Raw genomic sequence first — 24,472 nt, 5'->3', positions numbered from 1 at the left:
TTGATCTATTACGGAAATGAAGGATTTTGTGTCAGACCTACTGAAAAACAGAGAATTTCGAGAACACAGAGCTCTTTCAAAATACTCCCCCTTCCCCAGACTTCACCACGATAAACCATGCTGCAGCCATTCGATTCCCAGTCTCTCTCAAACTAAAGTTTTCATATCCTTCCCAATTATAACAGGAACACCCATAAACCACCACCACAGGGCTAAAAAATAAACATCTTAATGAAAGACAGACAAAGAGTGATGAGGAGGAGGACGGCAGAGGAGAGGTAATGAGCTTGGAGGCTGGCACCATGCAAACAGAGCAGAAATAGAAGAATTTGCCCATCTGGGCCAAAAGGGAATGCGACGATGTCTCTGTGCTTCTCCGAGGGCAGAGCCAAGTCAGTGCAGGACTAAGAACGGATCCCATCCATTAATGATTTAATTAAGTGATTTTAATTACAAAATAATCCATTAATATATAATCCTTCAAAGAAACAGTATTGCCAATAAAAGCAAAAATGTCCTTTCTGCCATCTTCCGTAACTTCCAGAGACACCCCTTCCGTCTTTTCAGAGATAATTGTTTGTTGTGATACTTTTCAGAAATGTTCACTGCATTTACATGCATGCACAAGTTCCCATAAAGTATGTAAGTGGGTTTTTTATTTTTAAAAAGTTTTTCTTTAATGTCTATTTTTGAGAGACAGAGGCAGAGTGTGAGTGGGGGAGGAGCAGGGAGAGAAGGAGACAGAGAATCTGAGCAGGCTCCAGGCTCTGAGCTGTCAGCACAGAGCCTGATGCAGGGCTTGAACGGCAAGATCATGACCTGAGCCGAAGTCGGACGCTTAACCTACTGAGCCACCCAGGTGCTCCTAGTATATAAGTGTTTGGATTTTTTTACATACATCAGAGGACTCATTTTGCACCTTGTTTTTCATTCATTTAATTTTTCTATTGTTTATGTAGTCACATTTATTTTACATTATATGATGATATTTCTTTGTGATCTTTCCACATCAGGGCATAGAGAACACCCCATTCTATTGCTCTGCCTGTGGTGCCCTGACATGGTTAACGTATCCCTGCAGCTAGACTACACACACTCAGATTTCACCTCTCAGCTGAGTCACCTTGAGAACATTATTAGCTCTTTCTGTGCTTCAGTTTTTGCATCACTAAAATGGAACTAAGATAATACCTAAGTCCTATTCAAAAGTTCATACATGTGGGCCACCTGGGTGGCTCAGTCAGTTAAGCATCTGACTTTGGCTCAGGTCATGATCTCACCGTTCGTGGGTTAGAGCCCTTCATCGGGCTCTGTGCTGGCAGCTCGGAGCCTGGAGCCTGCTTCAGATTCTGTGTCTCCTTGTCTCTCTGCCTCTCCCCTACTCATGCTCTGTTTCTGTCTCAAAAATAAATAAACATTAAAAAAATTTTTTTAAGTAAAACAAAAAAACAAAGTTCATACTTGAAAAGCACTAAGAACAGAGTCTGGTACCTGTTTGTTAGCCAAAAAATGTTACTTGTTGTTATTCATTTAATGGCTGTGTGTTATGCCTACACTACAGTTGTTTTCCTACCCACGTACATTTAGAGTGTCTGTAATTTTTGCTACTGTCAATAATGAATACATACAATTCATACTTCAGTGATGGCCCCTGAATCTGCTTCCTTAGGTATCCATGTGTTTCTGTAGGGATACAACAAAAGCAGAATTCCAGAGACTGAGAGATCACACATGTAAGACGTAGCAGTAATGCCAAATTTGCCTCCAGTTTGTCCATGAAAGAGAGTACCCATTTCTATACAGGTTTGCCATCAATGACTATTTTAAATATTCATCCCACTAAAGAAGATGAAATCATTTGGTTTTAGTGTCTTTTTTTAAAGTTTTTAATTTTAATTCCAATATGCTTTAATTTGAGTTTCTGAAATGACTAATGGAAATAAAGCATTTTCATAGGTTTATGGGTCATTGTTTCCTCCTAGGTGTATTCCTTCATTGTAATCTTTGGCCATTTTTATAGTGAGTTCTTTTGTGTGTAGAGCTTTTTTCTAAGTTCTGCATGTGGATACTTGGTTTGGTATATGCTGCAAATATGTTTCCCCTGCTCGAGGCATTCATTTATTAAAGTACTCCAAGGAAACTTTAACCCACCCTCCACTAGTCCTTTAATCTAGCGGGATCCCAGGAGAATTAAACCACACACAAGCCAACGTGGCGACGCTCAGACCACAGCTCTAATACAGGTTGAAAGATGATGGGTGACCCAGGTGCTGTGGACATGGTTCAGAAAATAATGAGTATCCCAGACCACGTTTAGCCTCTCCTGGTGCAGACTGAAGTGTGCTAAGGACCTCTGAATTTTGTGACTCAGGTCACTTTTATGCCCTGAGCTATAAGATGGCTCCAGCTAAGGAGGTGGTGACCTGCAAGCCCTTGGGATGAAGGACAGTAAGTGCCAGCACAATAGATGGGAGAGATTGGGAATGAGAATAGACCAACATAAACTTCTTCTGGGACCTTGTTACTCAAAGTAGCAGCAGCAGCAGCACTAGGAGCTGGCTAGAAATGCAGAATCTTGGCCCCTACCCCAGACCTATGAAACCAAAGTCTGCATTTTCGTAAGATTCCCAGGTGATTCATGTGCACATTACCATTTAAATACTTGCTCTGAGCCTGTTTCAACGGGCCAGAACTGTCAGTTTGGTGGATAGAGTTTCATTTGCCATCTGTTATGAGTTGAATTGTGGCCCCTCAGAATTCACATGCTGAAGTCTTAACACCCATGACATCAGAATGGGACCTTATTGGGAAATAGGATTGTTTTAAATGGAGTTAGTTACGAGGAGGTCCTACTGGAGTGAGATGTGCCCCTTATCCAATGTGAGGGGTGTCCTTATAAAAGGGGACATTTGGAACCAGACTCACACAGGAGAGCACCATGTGAGGGTGAAGGCAGAGATCAGGGTGACGCAGCAGAAGCCAAGAGACACCAAATACTCTCAGAATCTAGGAGAGGAGCCTGGAACAGATTCTCCTTCAAGGTCCCGGAAGGACCCAACCCCCACCAACACCTCCGACTCGAACCTCTAGCCTTCAGAACTGTCAAATGATAAAATTCTGTTGGATACATCACCCAGTTTGTGACGCTTGTTAGGGCAGCCCCAGCAAACGAAAATACTACCCCTCAGGTTTCCCATGATGGAGGGCTGGGCATGCAACACCCTAGAAAAGAGACTCTCGGGTCTCTCTTCCAGCTAATAAAAAAAATAGGGGGAATAAATAGGGCACAAGATGCCACCTCCTTCTCAGGCTGTCATGGTCCTTCCATCAGCACCTTCTGCAAGTTCTTCCCTTTTCACAGGGTCATGTGATGCCCCCAAAGGCTTTCAGCAGTTGGCACTCCTGCAGTGCTCACCCTGAGGAGCACATTTAGCTTTCTGTGCCTTTAAATAGACGTGGGAAGGGGCGCCTGGGTGGCTCAGTCGGTTAAGTCTCCGGCTTCGGCTCAGGTCAGATCTCACGTTCGTGGGTTCAAGCCTTGCGTCAGGCTCTGTGCTGACAGCTAGCTCAGAGCCTGGAGCCTGCTTCCGGTTCTGTCTCCTTCTCTCTCTGCCTCTCCCCCTCTCATGCTCTCTTCCTCTCTGTATCAAAAATAAATAAAAAAAAATTTTTTTAAATTAAAAAATAAATAAATAAATAAATAGACGTGGGAAGCAGTTGGGTAGAGCACAAGGCTGGCCGATGAAACAAACCCATTATCCTTGCTTATGGGTTTCTATTCAGTGTTTTAACTAATGGGCTGTCTAGAGGCAGTTTGCCCTAGTGAAGTGAAAAGAAAAAATATATTTGAAAATGTATCCATTTCTTACCACTCATTAGGACTCAGAGCTGTTAAGCCCACAACTCACAACCGGTTTAAGCAGAGTCCGTGGCCTTTATTGAAAGCATCAAGTAGGAAAATCACCATCTTCGGACCGGTTAGTTATTTTCTGAAATGGACAGAACCTGGGAGACAAGGTATTTTTGACACTGACTGCCACTTCCATAGGTTTATCTCTATATGTTAGTTTATAAACTTTTATTTGCCTTATATATTCTTTTGGGATGATGCCTGCTTCTTTTCAGGCAAGATTTTTTTTCCTAATAATAATAGCTAATGTTTATTGAGTAAAGATGTGGCCCGCAGCGACCATCTGAAAAGAGACCCGAGGCGAGGGAATGAGGAAGAAAGAGGAGACAGAAAGTCAGGGGACGGGAGGGACACTCAGAGCCATTGCACCAAAAGTGTCATTCTTTATTAGCAGTTTGTAGCTTTTATACAATAACCACAGGAGCTACTGTCAAATAAGCAAAGCATAAAAATAAGCCAAGTTCCTTATTTTCCAGACTGTCCCCCTTGTGACCCTGCTTGCTAAAGCATACTTCCCTATGACCTCATGGAAGGATGAGAACTCACAAGGGATAAGGAGGACGAATTGTGGTAGACCCTTATTTTCAAAGGTCAGGGGCTGACCGGACCTTGGCATTTAAACACATCAGGGGCACGTGTGCAGGGCGCATGGAAGAGTCCCGAGAGCTGTTGCTCTACTTGTGGGAGGGTGCTTCCCCTTGGCAAGAAGGGACACTTCCCTCTAAGGAGCTATAGTTTGACTGGTCACTCCTTCTGTGCTGCTGCTTCCCACAGCTCAGGGCTCGTACTTGACATGGCTTATCACACTTGATCTTCACTACATCCATCTGAAATAAGTGATGTGGTTATCTCCAGGGCACAGCTGAAGTCATGGAGGCACAGAGAGGTCAACTCAGCTGCTCAGACACAGCTAATGAGGTGTGAGGTGTAATGGGGCCCATCACCCCCAATACGACAATACGCAGTAACAGCTCTACACACACATGATCACGTGTTATTCCAAAAGAATCTTTGTCCCTGGCACTGCATAGTGATGGTGGGGCATGGGCAGCGGGTAACGAGGGTAAAAGACATAGGTCGCTGAGATCTTGCTCTGGAGATAGCCAGATGCAAAGGCTAACCCAAACTGAAAAGATCAAGTCCATTCTATGGAGTACAAGCCCGAAGTGCCTCCATAAAGACAGGCAATACAGTCTAGTGCAGGGTTTTCAAACTTGATCTTGCACTAGAATCACCTAGGAGAGAGTATTACCCACTGGATTCTACCCCTAAAGTTTCTAATTCAGTAGGTCTCGGGGGTGATAAATTCTCAGGTGATGCTGACGGTGCGTCTGGGGACTGTCCTCTGAGAATCACTGGGCTAATAGTTAAAAGCAGTTTCTGAAGGCACAACGGGCTAAATTCGGTCCCAGCCTGCCACGGGTCAGCTGTGTGACCTGGGCAAGGGTGCAATCCCCTCTGTACTCTGTTTTCTCCGGTACAAAATGGGCTAAAGATTGTACCTTATCTCGTACAGTTATTGTGAGGCATGAGCAAGGTAATGCACATTTTAAAAATTAGCAGATCTGGTACTTATTACGCGTTCAATGAATGTTAGCTGCCACGACCTTCACCACCACCATCAACACACTTTTTATTACTTTATTTATTTATAGTAAACACAGGTGATTTCTTCTTAGACCTCTATTCTTTGACCTCTTTGTATTTTTATGTGAAAAAGTGGATGTTGGGGCACCTGAGTGGCTCAGTCAGTTGAGCATCTAACTTCGGCTCAGGTCATGATCCCCACGTCAGGCTTGGTGCTAACAGCTCAGAGCCTAGAGATTCCTTCAGAGTCTTGCGTCTCCCCCTCTCTCTCAAAAATGAATAAAACCATTATAAACATTTTTTTAAAAAATTTACAGGGATAAAAAACAAAAAAAGGATCTTCACAATAGTCCTATGTCATAGGTTTGTGTGAGGATGAAGTGACTTACTATGAGCAAAGAATTTAGAACCGTGCCTCCTACCCAGAGTTCACTGTTATTAATTCTTCCTGCTAACAAACATGCATAGCACTAACTGTTCTATATGTAATATGTCATGTAATCCTCACAGTAGCCCTGCAGAGCAGAAAATCTTAGGATAATCTTAGACATGAAGAAACTATAGCATTAGAGGCTAAGTCACTCGCTCAAGACCACTCGGTGACTGAGCTGAGTTGTAAACATAGATCCATTTGCCCCAGTGAACACTGCCCCTTTTTATGACACCATACTTCCGCTCAGCTTCGTAGGTCACTTCAGAATGGAACAAGCCCTCCTGGATTGGGGAGTGTGAGTGCTAAGAAAGCAGAAGAAAAGTTTTTTTTAAGTTTGTTTGTTTCTTTGTTTGTTTGTTTAGAGAGCAAATATGACAAGGGGAGGAGCAGAGAGAGAGAATCCCAATGTGGGGCTCGAATTCACAAACTGTGAGATCACGACCTGAGTTGAAATCAAGAGTCAGGCGCTTAACCGACCCAGCCACCCGGGGGCCCCAAGGGCAAAAGTTTTTGATTTAGAAATGTAGGTTTAGAAAAATAGTTTCACTTAGCAGCCCACAAAACAAATCAAAGCTTGTTGCCATGATAAACCCCTTCACTTTTTAGACAATCGAGGTGACTCGTGGCTTGTAGCAATTCACTCAGAAGGAAAAGAGAACAGCCATGAGCTGAGTTCAGACATATTTTCCACATCACCAGCCGAAAGGCATTCATCTTACTCTGGGCTCTACCCCTTGTTCCCTTGCTGGCTCATTCTCTATCCACACAGCCAGACATGAACATGTTAATCATAGTTCTAATAATTTGAAACTGGAATATGCAATGCTACAATGTTTGACTCAGATTTCCCTGAAGGAAGAGGTATGTAAGGATAATCTAGGCACCAGCTTCGAATCCACCTGAGTTAACTAGAAGACGAAAATTATTTTTCTTCCCGTAATTAGTGAGGCAGTCCCCCAAGATGTTTATTATGTTAAAGCTGTACCCAGTTTCAAAGAGTGTTCATAGGTAGCTTCAAGGTTAGAGAGGAGGGCGCCGCAGGCTTGACCTGGGAGTGGAATGCCTTCCAACTGATGCATGTGGTTAATGTTTGTGGGGAGCAGAAGCCTCCAGCAGTAGAAGCTCAAATTTCTATTTACCTGGAGGCAAAAAGTAATCATAAACAGGTGTTCTCGAATGTTCCACCACGCTGTCTGACTTCTCAACCAAGGGCCTCCTCATCTACCTCGGGTTCCGGTGAGGAGAAGGCAGTTTTAATTCAAGGCTCTGTTCTCCCTGCCTCCTTTTAAAAATATAAACTAAAATCTTTTAGGATAACAGAGCATGTGTACCCAACATGTTTTAGCCAGAAGTGATCCCATAGCTCTGGCCTGTGACCAGTTTGCCTGGGAGGATTTATTTTAAGCTATTCTTATCTGAATTCGTCTGGCTGCGCCAGCATGAGAGCTAATTCTCTGACAATAAGCCTGCTGGGGTGTGTTTGGGTCTCTGTTTGTTTGTTTTGATGTGTACAAAGACTGCAAAATGGATAGCGGCGTCGCACTCCGCTCTAAATGAGAATGCAGGCGGGCGCAACGGGGGGGAGGTTGACGATGTTGGGAATCTGGGTAGCGAACAGACAGGCACTTGAGGGAAAATGTAGGTAGGCACATTCTCTCCCTTCAGGGAGACCAGAAGCACAGGGTCTCTTGAGACGAATAGGACGACAACAGGAATTCAAGAATACCAGCCTGCCGTGACTCCTGGGAGCAGACACCCCAAGGTCTCTGTGCAAGCAGGAAGTGAGCAGAAACAAACGCCGGCCTCTGAGATACAGAAGTTGCCTGTAGGGTCCCCTGACTCAGTTGCTTAAACACCATTCGCACCTCCGGCAGAGGGGTGCCCTCGCTCACAATCTTCCTCCCTCACCCCGTCCTGGGGGTGGACGGTGAGGACACCTGCTTTCGCTTTCTTAACCTCTCTGTTCCAAACACTCCAATCTCCGCCCCAGTACACCTCAGCCCCAGACCTTCCATGGCCCCTCTCAAAACCACCCCATTGGCAAGACTTCACGTCCTTCTCCAGCTCCTGCCACTGGCCGTCCACTGAGCACAAGGCGTTTGCTTTTATTTTCCCGCTCCCTCACCACCCTTCTGACAAAGCTCTCTCACTCAGCCTAGACTTGCTTGCTCCCTGGTTAGTTCCAAAACCCTCTTCTTGGAATGGCTGCCGTCGGTCCCAGCTCTGCGAGGTCCAGATACCGGTCTCAGGCTGACAGAGTCTACCCCACGCTCATGCTGTTTGGCCGCAGGTGGGCCGTGAGCCCATCCCAAAGTATTTGTATTGCTCTTGAACCAACTGTTCCAACTCCCCAGAGTGCTTTGTTCCAAACTTTCTGTCTCTCTCATACTCCCGCTCCAGCCCCTGGCTCTTCATTAGAGAGAAATAACCTGACCACTTAGTCCACCCTGAAGACCTGAGAGCATGCAATATAAGAATGCGTAGGCTCTCTCCTCCTCACCTTGAAATCACTCTACCCTCAGCTTCCCTTTGCCCTTATTTCAGAGGAAGAGAGATTTCCCTTTTTTGCAAGATTCATTGAGCCTTACCCTATGACTGGATCCTCCCCCTTACAGTTTTAGCTATTATTTAGCTCATCTCCCATATCTTTTTCTGTTAGGCCAAACTCATGCTGATTGCTGTACATGCTTGAATATGCCATACACTTAAAAGGGAAAATCTTGGGGCTCCTGTGTGGCTCAGTTGGTTGACCGTCCAACTTCAGCTCAGGTCAGGATCTCACGGTTCGTGGGTTCCAGCCTCACGTCGGGTTCTGTGCTGACAGCTCAGAGCCTGGAGCCTGCTTCAGATTCTGTGTCTCCGTCTCTCTCTGCTCCTTCCCCTCGCACTCTGTCTCTCTCTGTCTATCAAAAGTAAATAAACAATAAAAATATTTGTTTTCAAAAGGGAAACTCTTTCCTTGACCCTATCACCATCTTAAATAACCAACTTTCTCTGGTCCTTTGAGATATCTCAACACATACCTTCTCTCTCTTTTTGTTTTTTCTCTTTTGCATTTGGTGTCTATTTCTCTCCCAACAAAAACGATCTGCTCAAAGTTACCAACGAAAATGACAAACCCAATGGCTGCCGCTCACTTTGTTTCTTGGATGCTTTACCATCTTGGTTTTTCTGTCTTCTTAATAGGTTCCTCTTCCATTTTCTAAACCTTCAAGGTGGTTTGACTCAAGGCTCTACCCTCAGTTCTTCTCCCTTTTCCCTCCATGCTGTCAACAACCTTATCTACTTTCCTGGTTCCAGATGCCATCACTATGCAGAGAACTCTCCAAATAAGCTCTAACCTGTTTTCTAAGCCCCACCTTACAAATCCAACTATTAAAAATCTGTATTTATTTGTTTCTTTGTTTCTTTCTTTGTTTCTTTTAATTTTGTTTATTTATTTTGAGAGAGGGAGAGAGAGCACACAGGAGAGGGGCAGAGAGACAGCAAAAGAGAGAATCCCAAGCAGGCTTGGTAACTTCAACGCAGAGCCCAATGTGGGGTTTGAATCCAGGAACCTTGAGATCATGACCTGAGCAGAAGCCATGAGTTGGATGTTTGACTGAGCCACCCAGACACCCCTATTTATTTGAGAGAGAGAGAGAGAGAGAGAGAGAGAGAGAGAGAGAGAGAGAGAGAACACACATGAGCAGGGGAGGGACTCAGAGAGGGAGACAGAGGATCTGAAGCAGGATCCATGCTGATAGCATGTGGGGCTTGAATGCCCGAACCTTGAGATCATTATTGGAGCTGAAGTCCAATGCTTACACTTAAGTGACTGAGACACCCCGGCACCCCAAACCCACTTTCAAGTGGAGCTTAGAGGAATAATACTAGGAATAATAATGGCTACAATATAATCAGCCCCTTCTCTGTTCCAGACACAGTACCAAATTGCTTGTTTAAATTGTCTTATTTCATTTCCCCCACAACTCTGCACATAGATAATATTGTACACTCCTTACGGCCGAGAATGTCAAGGCTAAGGGAAGTTAAATAACTTGCTCAAGATCATGTATTTTACGGCACAGTCCTGGTGCTTGAACTCTGACCTGGAAAAGCAACTGGGCTAAAAGTTAGAGGAATACAAATCTCATCCTAGTTTTGACATTAACTGGGTCTGTGTTGTGAATGCATCGCTTAGCCTCACTGGGCCATTGTTCTCTTATCTGTAAAATGGGAGCAAAAGATGCCACCAGTGTTACCAATACTAAATTCTCAGATTTTTATAATTCTAAGATTGTACCGTGTATCTTTGGCACCTCAAATTCAACAAGATTAAAGCAGTTACTTGATTACATGTGTTCAAATCTATTGTACTCCATTTGGGCTTAATTAGTGCACAATTCTGGACAAGTGCCTCTAGAAAGTTTTCTTCCTTTGCTAGGTGTAGGATTTGCTGCACCAAGGCTATTATTGCAATAGAAATAGGAAAAAAAAAATCGGTTGTCTTTTTTTTTTTAATAGGATGATCACTTTTCCAACCGTCTGCAGAGAGTGAGTCTGGTACATTTTAAATAAGGTGTTTGCAAGTGGTTCATTAGGGATTTATAAAATGTTATTTATGATGATGGATGTTTCCTAGACCTTTTGTGGTGATGCTTCCATAATTTATACAAATACTGAATCTTTATATTATACACCTGAAACTAATAGAATGCAATGTGTCAATTATAGTTAAAGTAAATACTAAACAAAATGAAATGTCATTTAAAAAAAATCTAATGGTTTAAAAAAATTTTTACCTTTAAGTCATTCTGTGAGGTGTCCTGGAAGATAAAATGACCCTTAAAAAATACATCAGATCATGCAGAACAAATCATTTCATAGCCAATCGGGACCTACTAAATCAAGTGTTTGTAATTTTTAATAATGTCTTCTTTCTTCTTGTCATAAAAGTAATACAAACTTAGTTTAAAAAGTGTAGAAACTACAGACAAGAAAAATAAATCATTCATAAACCTAGACCCCAACAACATCAACTATGAACATTTTTGTGTGTGATTTTCCAGTCTTTTTTCCCCTAAACATACTTTTTTCAAAAGTGAGATTCTACTCAAAGTACTTAATTGTATTTTACTTATTTATTTATTTATTTATTTATTTATATTTTTTAGTGTTTCTTTATATTTGGTAGAGAGAGAGAGCATGAACAGGGGTAGAGTCAGAGAGAGAGAGGGAGACACAGAATCCAAAGTAGTCTCCAGGCTCTGAGTTGTCAGCCCAGAGCCTGATGTGGGGCTCAAACTCATGAACTGTGAGATCATGACCTGAGCAGAAGCTGGAAGCTTAATGAACTGAGCCACCCAGGCACCCCTTAATTGGATGTTTAAATTTAAAATATGTCTTGAACATCTTTCTACAATAAAATGCATTTTGTTTCTTCAGCCTCTCTCTTAAATGGATGTACCATAGTATGGGGTTGGGATGGACTTAATGCATTTAACCAATCTCTTAATATTGGCTACCTAAGCTATCCCAAATTTTACTCTTCAAAACAATGTTCATTGAAAACCATGGAAATAAGCTTGCACACAAATCCTTGAATATTTCGGATCAAATCCTAATTATAGAAGTGGAATGTCAAAGAGTTTGCAAGTTTTAAAATTCTTTGGTATCATTGCTACCAAACTGTTTCCAAAAAGATTGGGCTCACGCATAGTCTGCTACTAAGATAGAGTTTTCCTACTTCCTTCCACTTTCACCAGTGCTTCATATTATTACATGTTTCAATTTTTACCAAGTAAGATGTTGTTTTAATTTGCATTGAATAAAACTTGTACCAAATATTTTGTCCAAATTTATACTATATTCCTTTTTTTAGTGTATTCTTCATAGCAAGATAAACAGCTCAGGAAAATATAAAAGCAACCTCAAAGAGTCAGCAAAACTGTTATGGATTTGGAGTAAATTTATTTCTTGAAGCAGTGGATGTAAAAATAATGTGCTAGGGCTTGTACAAAATTGAAGTCAGGAATAGACCAAAAATAAAACAAAACAAAAATCCTGATTTAAAAAAAAAAAACATGCACACACCAAAATCCAAACCAGAAACCAGAAAAGAATATGTTGATCACTGGAGAAATTACTCCTCTTGGGTAAAAATATTTCCTTATGATTCTATATGACATAGAAAGGCAGTCACACTACATAAGACAGTTGCCAATAGCGACTGGCCTCCATACAGGGCAAGAACTGATCCACACATTCTTCTAGAATAAGAAGTTCCTAAATTGTTACAAAGCTTAGGCAGAGACTCTCATGTGTCTCAACAAAACTCTTGGATCCATCATTGGAAAAAGAAAAAAATTCAGCACCCCAGTTAATAAAATGAGCAGCTCATCAATCATTTAGTTCTAAAGAGCCAATAGGTTTACACCTTGATAATCTCAGCCTTCACTAAGAAAGAAACAGAATAATGGCATCTAGAATGTTCCTAAGACACACTTCCTAACTGTGGCCTCTCCCAGGAAATTAAATATACAGAGCCTTAGTTCCCACTCCAATGAAATAAGGATGATAATGTTACCTTGCTTTCCTCACAGAGTTATCACAAGATGAGAAATGTGAAAAAGATCTTTCTAAACAGATGGGATTGAAGACTGTAAAGTTAAATATGGTGGAGAAATGGTGGGATAGTGAAGTCCATAAATCCCACATGACTAACTTAAAAAAATATTCACAGTATTTCCCAGGCCAGCATATCAGTCACATTTTAAGATTCCAAAGTCTGGAAGGGCTATAAGGTCCATGTGTGTAAAATATTTTAATAACTACCAAGATTGAATAAACTGAAGTCTTTCTGCTGTCTGGAAAACCTGACTTTCTTAATCTTGCCTTGGCAAACACACATTGCAACTTGAAAAGTGTGTTGGCTCAACCCCACCAGACTCCATCCCCAGAGAATAGTATGTCCTACTTTTTTCCAGGTGTTTGGCCTTGAACTCCAGAGTCCCTTGATGTTTATCACTTTTATCTCCTCCCACTCAATCAACTTAACTAAGAAGAATCTTTTGATGATGATATATATAGAATTCTTTAAAAGTCTCATCAAAACTATAAAACCCACCATGTAATCCCCCAAAACTCAATGTTAAAATAAACTTATAATTTAAATAGGTGAGTGAATATCTTGTGCTATATTTTTTGTTCTGAATAATAATTTAATATAGGAACTACTTATTCTTTTACAAAATACAACATAAAGTGTCCATTATGAGTTTCTTCTCACATATTCAAATGAAATAATTGATGTTGGAATTACACACTGGCTGATTGAAACTGGTTAGCTTTTTCTCATCAGTTGTCAGCTTTTCCTATCAAGGATCCAGTCTCCTGCTCACCTCAAGAAACTTAGCAGCACATGTTAGCACACCAGAAGAGCTATCTTCAATAACTTCTCAGTAGCTGATACCTCTTTGGTGAATGGCTATTCTGGCAAAATACTGTCTGTGACTCTTCAGTTTCATGGGAGATGAGAAAGAAGCACAATTAATTTATTTATCCAGTATTTATCATGTGCTGGGTACCATTCTAGCCACTGGAGAATGGTGTCAATACAAATAGACAGGGTCCTAATTGTCATGGCCCTTGCATTCTAGGAAAGAACATTTATTATAAACAAGGTAAGATCACTGTCTATATGATACCACAAAGTGATGGGTGCTGTGATGTTCAAATGTCATGGGTGCCTGGTTGTTTGCTCAAATACTAGCCTAGATATTTATATGAAAGTTGATATTTTATATTTAAATTTTAACCCTTAAAACCAGTTGATTTTTTATTTTTTAAGAAGTTTTTTTTAATTTTTATTTATTTTTGGGAGAGAGACAGAGAATGAACGGAAGAAGAGCAGAAAGAGGGAGACACAGAATCCGAAGCAGGCTCCAGGCTCTGAGCTGCCAGCACAGAGCCTGATGCAGGGCTTGAACTCACAAACCGTAAGATCATGACCTGAGTCAAAGTCAGACGCTTAACTGATGGAGCCACCCTAGGTGCCCCCAAACCAGTTGATGTTAAGTAAGGGAGATTAAATTTGATAATATAGTTGGGATTCATTCAATCATTTGAAGGCCTTGAAGAGCAAAAGCTGAGGTTACCCCGAGAAAAAATAATTCATCCTCAAGACTGTGACAGAAATCCTCCCTCATTTTCCAGCCTGCAGCCCTGCCCTACAGATTGCAAAATTGCCAACCCCTACAACTGCATGAACAAACTCCTTAAAATAAATCTATATGTTTATATGTAGGAAGCTCCTATTGCTTCTGTTTCTCTGGAGAACCCTAATGGATGCACACGTTCTGAAGGGAATGAAACAAGTGGAATGCAGAGATGATGTGGGAATGGAAGAGGGATACAGGTTGGAAAGGTTGTCAAAAAAGGGCTTCTTGGGGAAATAGTACTTCAGTGGAAGCCCGCATCAAATGAGGGGGTGAGCCAGGCAAAGACACAGAGATAGGACCTTCCAGGTCGAGGTGGAATGAAACTCAGCTGTGTTTGAAGAAGAGCGAGAAAGTGAGACCGGTTAGAACACAGTGAGAGAACACAGTGAGTAATGGTGGCACCGGAAGACCAGTTAGAGTCCTTCTAGGACAGCTGTGATGGTGGTGTGGATGAGTGTGGAAGGAAAGACGTTAAAAGTTTTGAAGGGCGAGGTGGTATCACCTTATGCTTTTCTCTTTAATAGGGTGTGTGATAACAATAGAATTGAGGATTTTAACCTAAGCATCTCAACCAAACTGGTGCCACTGAAAAGATGGAGAAGCCTAAGACTGGATAAGTTTTGGAGGGCTAAGGGAAATCAAGAATTCTTTGTAGATGCTACTCGTTTGAGAGACCTATTAGACATACAAATGGAGACGTCACATAGGTGATTGGTTATCCTGGAGAACTGCCCAACTGAAAATATTTTTGTGAGTTAAAATCAGGCAACTTGATTTTGCTTTCTGGACATCAAATATCCATCAGGGAGCAGGAAATTGGTATACTGATTGTCAACAAACCTCAATAGACTCAATCTAATAGCATGCTTATTTAAAGATGGCTGCTCTCCTTGTTGGTGATTCAACTACTGAAACAAGTAATTTAGGACAGTGACAAATTATAAGTATAATTTTTTTTGCCAAGGCCAATGGTTTTGGGTTTGTCACATAGCCTTTTGATATGATAAAAGCTTTTGATAAGTGCAGTGATGAAGGAAACAGTACAAAGCAAAAAGGGAAGAGGCTGTATCCATTATTTTGTCCATCACTGATAGATATAGGTAATATATTGATGTCTACCTCTAAGCAGGTAGTTCTGCAGTCTCCATGAAGAGATACCAGGCCCCGATTCTAGGGGAATGTGGTTATAACTGATCCAGAGAGATAAGTTGCTAAGGTGCTATCCAAATGTTAGTTTCAGTCACAGGCTAAAACCGGCATTCCTGGAGCAATAACTTCCTTCACAAATGGTAATCGCAAGAAAATTCCCAGGAAAGCAACCTGCTTACTGAACTGACAGACCTTTAGGAGAGAAAAGTTGAGCTTTAATCTAAAAAAATCACCATAAATGGTCCCTTGTAGTCTTGGGAAGCAGGGCCCGTATCGAGCCTTTCTGTTTCTCTCATGCCTGCTCGGGACAAAGGGCCATAATCTGAGCTCGTCACATGAAATCCAGCCAATTCCATCACACTTCGCAGGAGTCCAGATCCGCTCTCACTGTTGACGCCTTTGGAGCCACAGAGTGATAGTCAGCCCGGCTGTTATGGATGCCCAACACATGGCAGACCTGAAAATAAATGTTATGAAAAAGGCCACAGGGCCATAATGGAGTTGTTATTAGAGCCGAGCTAAGTACTGCAAAATGACTGAACATCCACTATCCAGAGAGGAACAGAAATTTCAGACACTGTTTTGGGGGTGGACGACGGCTGGAGCCGGCTGGTTCCAATTTCCATTTCTGTGCTAGACACGCAGAAGCTGAAAAGGCGAATGTGTATTCAAATGCTTTTAAAAACCATCCAGACTATGGATGAGTCTAGTTTCCCACCGGTAAAGGGGGAAGAAGAAATGGTTTGGAAGGCTTTTCTGTGGTGTCCTCTCTTTCCTAGAAGGAATGGAGGGCTTAGTTCCCAGTAAGGGAGGCATGTTGCCTCAGCTGCTCTGACAGAGAGAGAGGAAGGAATCCTATGTGCCCAAAATTTTGGGATTCAGATCCTGCAACAAATTATCACTATCCTATTCTATTCGTTCTTGGTAAGTTAATTTTGAAAGAAATGCGTGGGCTCACGTTTTTCTTTAAGATTGATGAGCTTCTCTCAAATGGTGCAAACTGTCTTCAGCCAAAACATCTAGGGTACTCGACATAAGAGCTTTTGAACTCCGTGCAACTTGCGCTTGGGATGCAGACAGGTTCTTCTGCTCCAACTGGTTATTCAAGATCTGGTTTTCAGACTAAAGGAAAGCCACATCTGTGGTCATCGCACATTTTACTAAATGTCCATCCAAAAGTTTAATTGACCCAAATGTTTTGAAAAGTTACTTTGCTGACCCTTCCTCTGGTGTCAGTCTTCACTCCGCCACCTTGACATCGTGCTGACTCTCCAGGAAGCAGTGTTAAGAAGAGCGAAAATGTGTCAACAGGCAGTGTTGTGGGTGACTGTACTACTCTGCAGGCATTAAACTTTTATGGCTGTGTTTATGTATTATACATGTACAAGTCAGCAAGTCTGTATTAGAAATAATCTGCAGAAGCAATAAATTAGTGCTGTATTATTAATATTTGTTTACATGTTCAACAAATGGTCCCACGTTTGTGGCCCAAATCCCCCTCATCATGAGCTACCAAACACCACTGTGCCCTGGTGTCCAACCCTCACCAGGCTGAGGCTGTGATGTGCCCTTTCCAGCTCCAAAAATCTCAATTTGCATAAAGATTCTCAGCCTTCTAAATTATCTTTGTTTCTGTGTGGTATTGTAAAGGTTGAGTAGTGAGGGCTTAAAGAATCCTCTTAAATAATTAACTGGAGTAAACAAAGTAACATCTTGAAGAGTGAGTTTTTGTCCCTCCCTTTGGGGGAAAAATAGCAAATTTCTTTAGATAATAAATTAGATAGAAAAGGGCAGGCATTCTTAGAGAGTGGGAGAAGAGGGTTGAAGGAGCAGAACAGGTTTTTGGTAAGCTGCTCCCAATGACAGAAATTATTCCTTGTCTTCTTTATCAACCTGGCAACAACAGCAATGAAGTGAAGATTTTTAAAAATACATGGCAGGCTCCCTGTAGAAGACACGCATCCGCCATTAATGACACGAGGGTGGTGTGCGCATGCGTGTGTGTGCGCACGCGCGTGATTGTATACATAGGAGAAAATGGAGTAATATTTCTCAAAAGTGTTTAATGAGAGAACAAAGAATCTAAGACATAAGGGATATTCTGAGGCATCAAGCTGTTCTGCTTACCAGCTGATGAAGAAATTACACATGATTTTCCTGAAAGATGAAATTTAATCATAAAAAGTGAAAATGGGAACATTTTCGGGTGCCATTAATAATTCAGTGAAAATACATATGTGCCGCTGAGTTTTATTTTCCAGGGCCTGAAAGGGGAAAATGTGGACTTCCAGAACACGTTCATTTTTGCCGTCAGAAGTACAACAGAATGGGGCAGCCACGGACAAAGCCTCGAGCCTGAGGTTTTCTCCATTCCTTTCCAGTGTGCCTGTAACACTCTTGGGGGGTTTGACTTTGTAACACAACCTGGCATGCATGTGAGCATTCAAGATGCACGGTATATCCACATTCGCCGTGGCATCAATAGGTCCTTATCATAGCTAAGTTCCTCTGCATGGTGGCCTTAGACAAACTGCCACCAGTTGCCCTCCCTTATTTGCTGTTTATCTGAAGTTCAGATGGCAGCTAAACAAAACAATTCACTTCCTTCTACATCTATCTTGTTTGCTTCTTATTTCCCTATGGAAACATATCTTCCTACCCTCAACATTCCCTTCTTTAAAATTCTCTCAAAAACTCCTCCCTGCTAAAACCTCCATCCAGTTTCTTTTCATTTATTACTACTATCCCTTCAGCATTCACTCATTCATGAAACATTTTTGAATGCTTATTGTATACAAGGCAAAGAAAAAAAAAAGGATTGAGGGCACAGAGAAGAATAAGTTGCATGCTCTATTCTCAAGGGACCTACAGTCCAATTGGACAGATGGACAGTATATCATAGCAAGTGCAATGATCAGAGGAGTCCACTTATAGGAGTGCTAGTGGGAAGCTAACAGGGACGTTTTCCTGAAAGGTACAGTGTCTGTGATGAGTCTTAGGAGATGAGTAGAAATTAGCCAGACTGGGCATCCAAGGCCTGGAAGTTAGTGCCAAGTCTGCAAAGAGTAAGACCAGAATGATCGTTAACACTGTAACTTCTTTTGTTCAAGTGTTCCTGAGTCTGTCTTTTCTCCCTCTTCAGAATGACCTGTCCTTTCGACCATAGGCAGACCATGGACAGCTGAGGGAGGATTTAAATGAAATAAAGTACCTACCACAACGTAGTAGGAGATGGTTTCTAGAATTCTTACCATTACAGGAGTTCCCCCTTATCCATGGATTTGCTTTCCATGATTTCAGTTACCCAGGATCAACCGTGGACTGGAAACAGATGACCCTCCGAAGTCACAATGCCTACCTTATTCCCTCACGTCATCTCATCAAACATCTTACCATCACACATCATCACAAGAAGGGTGAGTGCAGTACAGTAAGTTTTTTTGAGAGAGAGAGCACATTCACCTAACTTTTGTTATAGTGTATGGTAATTATTTTATTTTATTATTAGTTATTGTGACTCTCTTGCTGTGTTTGTTTTATAAATTATACTTTAACACGGGTATGTATGTAAAGGAAAAAAAACATAGTATATCTAGTGTTTGGTACTACCCATGATCTCAGGCATCCACTGGAGGTCTTGGAACATGTCCTCCCCACCGTGGATCAGGGGTGCTACTGTATTTAAACCTGGTTCACTGTTTATCTTCCTGAAGTACCTCTAAAGTGCTCTTTCAATGAATATTCAAATCTCACTGCTTGTTACTTTACTCCTCTCATCCGTCCTGGTGGCAGGCAGGGCAGGGGGTGGCTACTGAGGCTAGAATGAAGACTCAGTGAAGAAGTGAGAGAGGGCCATGGAATTAAGGGAAGGTCCCCAAACTTCCTGCTAGCAGCACTCTGCTACTCTCCCCAGGAGCACTCTGCTACTCCGTGCCAACAGTAACTTCTAGGGCAGCAGTGGACTGTAGAATAGCACAGCAGCCGGCTTCATGATTCCCTCCACAGCAGAGCACCTCTGATAAAGGGGACGGGAGTGTATGTTGGGCTTGAGGAGAGGAAGGAAGTTGGGGGTATTCTTCGGTAACTGGTTTGGAACTCAATAGGATTTTGCAATCTCCTGATGGATCATGACATACTGATTTCGGAACTCCGAATAAAATCTTTTACTTCTGTTCTGAGCTTAACCACCGGTAAATATAGACACATGATATGACTTTTTAAGTAATGTGTTCTTGAAGTCTTTATTTCCTTTGAAGCAAATGGATCATCGCCAAAACCGCAACATTAAAATGGGTGGTAAAATAGATGCAGATCATTTTCAATAGAAATCCCTGCCTCTTGATCAGTTTCCACCTCTCCTGCACGTTTATATCAGATCTCAGAGGCCCACTGAAAATTAGCAAGAGAAAAAGTGTGAAAAGACAGAAATAGTAGCCAATCCCTGCAGAATCTCTCATTTAGTAGAGTGTGGAAGCTGAAGGGAAAAAATAATAGTACCAGTTGTTTTTTTCTTTCTGTGTGGCCCCTTGACTTCTTCAAATTGTTTTCCACCTTTCGTTTAGTTGTGACCTCCCAGCTGTTTCTGACAGATGGAAACACAGAGACAGGTAGCCGCCAATCAAGTATGACACCCAAGTCACACTTCCTAGAGCAGCTGCATCCAGGCTCAGTCCTTGCTGTTTTCTGCCAAATTCCCTGCTTGCTTCACAATGAACGCAAGTTTCTGATCACACCTCAAAATAACCAGCGCATTTCTCATTCTGGCTTTCTGACCACCATCAGGAGCCCAGGAAAGCTCTAGGCAGAAGTCATGGATTCCAGCCCGATGGGACCAAGAGGGTGGGGAAAAGGAAGGTGAGCAAGGGGAAGACGCCATGAAACAATGGGAACCCAAGAAAGGGCATGCCTTGCCGGAAGGGCTGTTCAGGAGCTGGCATGTGGGGACACCAGAGTCGATGGTACACATACAGCTCTTCCTAAATCCCCTTTCAGCGTCCTCACTTTGGTAGCTGAAATCAACCATTTATAGCACAGAGACAGCAAACACTACCCATCAAGGCTCCATCCCTCCCCCACCCCCATGGAGCTGGTTATTAACGATCACGCACTACTGTGTCCGACCATTCAGATTCCGTTTTTCTCAGGGGTGGAGGAGTCAAACAGAACCCACGTGCTCCTGTATCCAGCTCCGAATGTAGACCCCCGCTCTGGGAGTTAGGCTGTCCTCAGCACTGTGCCAGATTCATTCTGTCCCTCCTTCTGTCTTTTCTCTCTTCCTTCGCTCCCCTCTCTCCACTGTCTGAGTTCCGAAGGAAAAGACCAGTAAGGTGGCCCTAAAATATTGTTACAAAAGAAGGAAGGTAGAGAAAAAGGACAGCTTGCCAACAGGTGTTTGAATAACTCCAGGCTCAGAGTTACCTTCTTCCAGTTGCAACTCTTCAGCCCACCTCTATTGTTAACACCTGTGAAATTGTTCAATAAAACAATCCCACAAGTCCTGTTCTGTCTCTCCAATGTGTAGTCTGTTACATTTCTTGTCAATGAGGCAGCACATAATTCATTTAGAAGGCCATGTGAAGTGCTCGTGAATAACAAATTAAGATTTAGTTCAAACATTCCTGACGGGGTCTTGGTGTGCTTACCAGGTTTATGGATCTGTTTCATGGGAATGCACTTTACAAAGTTGCATGTGTGAGTTGTTTATTCAGTGAATGTAGGTATCCATTACATTTTTGTCACTGCTGTAGACATGAATGAAAGGGAGGAAAAATATCACTGGGAAAAGCTATTTCACATTTCTGCAAGGTAAGTACTGTGTTAAGAAAATGAGATTATACGTCCAGCACTAGACACTTTGTTGGATAAAGTAAAATAATCCTAAGTATCACAGTTCTTTTTTTTCTCTTAACAAAACAATTTTTTCCAACATTGGAAAAGGTCAGTAAATAAACCCATGAAGTATCTGAAAATAGGTTCTTAAGCTGGGGTTCACAGACCTAAACAGGTTCATGAATAGAATTCAGAATGTCTATGAACTTGAATGTGAAAAGGATTACATTATTTTCACCCACCTTCAAGGAATAGAGCATATCTTATGTATATAGGCAATAATCTACAGTAATATTAGCAATACCTGTCTCTTCATATGCCGCAAAACCACAGATATTTTCCTATCAAATTTCAGTTGTTGCAGATACCTAAAAACATTGTTTATACTCATTTCTTCAAAATTATAGTAATTATTAGGTCTACTGCTAGATTTTGTCTTTTAAAAGTACATATTATTACATCACACGTATGACTTTTATATATTTTGATAACTACAATTCCATATAATTAGTTTCCTTTGTAATCTCTACGCATTTTATTTTATGCATTTAAAAATATTAACCTGAGAAGGGGTCCGTAGTCCTTGGCAGATTGCCAGAGGGATAGGAAACACGGCACCAAAAACCTTAAGAACCCCTGTGCTAAAATTAGCCCCAAATTTCACTGCATCACTCATTCGACACAACCAACATTCAAGTACCTTCAGTGTGCCCTGTGATATTCTAAGCACTAGGGATATAAGAACAAACAAGACAGAATTCCTACCTTGTATTCTAGAGAGCCAACTGACTTATTTTCCCAAGTACAGTAATTTTTTAATCATTCAGTCTCAAAAGCAACAATAGAAATTCACGATTAGCATAGATCCTTACTACGCAAAGTCTGGTGCATCAAACGGCAACTTTGACATCAACCTGAGAACTTGTCAGAAATACAGAATTTTCAGGGCCCATTCCAGAATATACATTTAAAAAAAATGTTTGTTATTTATTTTGAGTGAGAGAGAGTGAGCTAACAAGTTGGGGAAGGGCAGAGAGAGAGGGAGAGAGAGAATCCCAAGCAGGCTCTGCACTGTCAGCACAGACCCCAACTCAGGGCTCGAACTCAGGAGTCAGGCTGGGAGATCACGACCTGAGCCAAAATCAGTAGTTGGATGCTTAATCGACTGAGCCAGCCAGGTGCCTCTGGCTAGCTTTGAGACCCCATACTACTTGCTTCTTTCCATTTGCCCTAAACATCGAAAACAGTGATGAAAGCCCCAAGGCATCAGGAGGCGCCTGATAAAGTCTAGAGCAGACCGATATTTCCATAACTCATGAAAGAGAGGGTGGCTCTTGAGAATTCTATTTCCAGTAGCACAGAAGAGTAAAAATTCAAATTGAAAAAAGAAGTCATGATTGAAAATCTCCTCACATTTTCTCATGCTTAATTTGGTCATTCCTTTGTATGAAATAAAACAAGCTCATCTTGTCTAGTGTTACCTCAATGGAGTGAAATTGGCTACACCGATCTTTCACTCAAAGCACTATTCATAGATTTCTATTCTCAACCATGTTATTTATACTCTGCCTAAAAGTAGGTTTCACAGTTATTTAGAAGCATGCAGCACCAACAGAGAACTTTTTAAATTTTGATCTGAAGAGCAAAATACATTTGAATTTCCCAATATAATATTTGGGGAGAACCCCAAAGGGTGAAAATTGAGAGGAGAATAATAGTAGGTAAGAGAAGATATTAGATTGCTTACGAGCTTAAAATTGATTGAGCTCTATGTATGGTGGGAGTCTCTGAAATTTTATGCAAATTACAATAATGTGGTTTGATAGCAAAATCCTATAATGGTCTCGGAACAGGTTTCTCTACTCACTGCAATCTCTGAGCCTGTCTTTCTCTAAAATTCTTTTTATCATGTGTTTTTGCCGTTAATTTTTATTTTTTTTAAATACTGCATTAAAAACTTTTTTTCTTGATTACTGAATATCGAGGCATCCCTTAAATTGTGCACCAAGGGTCCTAGTCCCAACCTTGTTGAATGTAAAAGGTCAGAGGTGAGAAAGTAATTATAATTAGAATAAATTTTACAAATAACCAAAGTGTTCATTCTTCCCAAGCAATCATCTTACTCTTCAATGTTAGGGAGGGCATTAGAATACTTTTAATTTTTGTTAATGTTTATTTATTTTGGAGAGAGAGTTGAAGAGGGTGGTGGTGGCAGAGAGCAAGGGGGACAGAGAATCCAAAGCAGGCTCTGCACTGACAGCAGAGAGCCGGATGTGGGGCTTGAACTCAGGAACCACAAGATCATCACCTGAGCCAAAGTTGGACGCTTAACTGACTGAGCCAGTCAGGCGCTTCATATGAATACTCAATAAAACAATTACAATACTTGTGTCCTACCGCACTCATACACCACTCAAAGTATTGTTGAGATCTGTTGTTTTCAGCATATTTTATGGTCCAAAAGCTTCCTCTCAGGGGCATCTGGGTGGCTCAGTCAGTTAAGCAACGGATTATGGATTTTGGCTCAGGTCATGAACCCCCTTTCTCCCTCCAACCTCCCACTAGTGAATGAGCACGCGCGTGCGTGCACACACACACACACACACACACACACGCACACACACATTTTCTCTCTCAAAAAGAAAGCAAAAAACCTTCTTTTTAATTAATAGGTAAACTGAGGCTTGGATCATTAACTCATAAATTCATGGTCGCTTTAAACTGCTTCCGAGTGAAATGTTTACAAAAAGATAACCCCTCAGTAATGTAAGCAACAGAGTTTTACATTTGAACGTTGTGTGAAATGCTATTGTCATCAAAGTTAATCACCAAGAAAGCTAGGGCTAATAAATGGCTTAGATGAATTGGAAAATTTGATCTTTACTTGGATTTCAGTTAATGAAATTATACGGTATCAAAGACAGCACCTCACTAGGGCGATTTAATGTTAACAACTTTCATAATAGTCTCAGCGGGCATTGTTAAGAGGAACTCTCTGAATTGCCTGATGAAAAATTGCATTGTACCAGTATTTTTGCAAACAAAATGTAACATCAAATAGAAAGAGGTACATGATAGGAAAAATAAAAAACAAAGTTAAGCCCGATCATCCCAGAAAGCACAAATAATTCCAAACACCTCCAGCGGCACATAGCAGAATAAAAGGAATCTGGTGCCATACTAATAATCCTTTATAAGACAGGAATAAGTAAATAAGACACTGTGACCAAAACCCTCCACTTACCGTTGTATTTGGCTTTGCTTGGCTTTAAGAACTAACTCAAGCTGGTTCAAGTGCAGAGAGGTTTATTTTAAGGATGAATAGGAAGCAATATGGAGGATAGGATATAATGGAAATATGGC

At 41.5% G+C, this 24,472-nt stretch overlaps 1 long non-coding RNA gene across 1 annotated transcript; it reads right to left on the bottom strand.

Annotated features, from left to right (window-relative positions):
- Positions 1-15,499: 15,499 nt before the first annotated feature.
- Positions 15,500-18,596, bottom strand: LOC115291632. Its single transcript, XR_003908600.1, has 3 exons — positions 18,532-18,596; positions 16,239-16,402; positions 15,500-15,737 (listed from the first exon to the last, which is right to left on the bottom strand). It is a non-coding gene; the product is annotated as an uncharacterized LOC115291632 (long non-coding RNA).
- Between the last annotated feature and the right edge of the window lie 5,876 nt (positions 18,597-24,472).

The sequence above is a fragment of the Suricata suricatta genome, chromosome 5 (assembly GCF_006229205.1).
Source record: "Suricata suricatta isolate VVHF042 chromosome 5, meerkat_22Aug2017_6uvM2_HiC, whole genome shotgun sequence".
Lineage (NCBI taxonomy): Eukaryota > Metazoa > Chordata > Mammalia > Carnivora > Herpestidae > Suricata > Suricata suricatta.
This window is presented reverse-complemented; position numbering and strand designations above follow the sequence as displayed.